General features: G+C 32.6%; 1 pseudogene; it reads left to right on the forward strand.

Annotated features, from left to right (window-relative positions):
- Nucleotides 1-331: 331 nt before the first annotated feature.
- Nucleotides 332-572, forward strand: LOC101539142 (small nuclear ribonucleoprotein F-like; annotated as a pseudogene).
- The last annotated feature ends 235 nt before the right edge of the window (nt 573-807 follow it).

An 807-nucleotide genomic window follows, 5' to 3' on the forward strand; every position in this document is an offset into this window, starting at 1 on the left:
TACTCAATAATCATAGGAAATAACTCAAACAGATTACAGTTGATCAGTATGTTATTCATTAATGAAATGCAGTATTAAATCTCAGTAAGACAACACTCTACAATTACCATATTGGCTAAATTATTTGAATAACACACAATGTGCTGGTGAGTAAGAGAAGTTAAATTATCATACATTGCTATGCTATTGAAATATTTAATGGCACATACATTTTGAAAATAGCATGTTTCTTATAAAAATTAATAGTACAGGCTGTCTCTAGTCCAGTCAGAAGGGACAAATGACAGCTGGGTCAGCAGCAAGTTGCCAGTAGCATTTGCCCTCAGCCGCAATGAGTTTACTGCTTAATCGTAAACCTTTCCTCAGTGGATTATCAGGAAAACAAGTAATAGTGAAACTTAATTGAGGAATGGCATAGAAGGGTTACCTGGTGTCTGTAGTTGTCTATATGAAGATGCTTGTGAATACAGAAGATTGCATAGATGCAGCAATTGTCTGGATATCTGGGTGAAGTTTTAATAATGTATAATAATATTCGAGGTCTTGTAGAAGAGGAAGAAGATGGGAAATGAAATAATAGCACCTTTTGAGGGACATGTATATACAATAAATATTTATTAAAAACGAATTAATGTTATTTCCATAAAAATCATTCACCCCACTCCAGTCATCACAAGAAAGAAAACTTATGTTTACACAAAACTTTTCATGTGAATATTCATAACAGTTTATTTCATGATTCCCCCAATCTGGAAACAGTCTCCATATCCTACAATTGGTAAATTTAAAAAATAGTAAATATTGCTT

This window comes from Sorex araneus, chromosome X (genome assembly GCF_027595985.1).
Source record: "Sorex araneus isolate mSorAra2 chromosome X, mSorAra2.pri, whole genome shotgun sequence".
Lineage (NCBI taxonomy): Eukaryota > Metazoa > Chordata > Mammalia > Eulipotyphla > Soricidae > Sorex > Sorex araneus.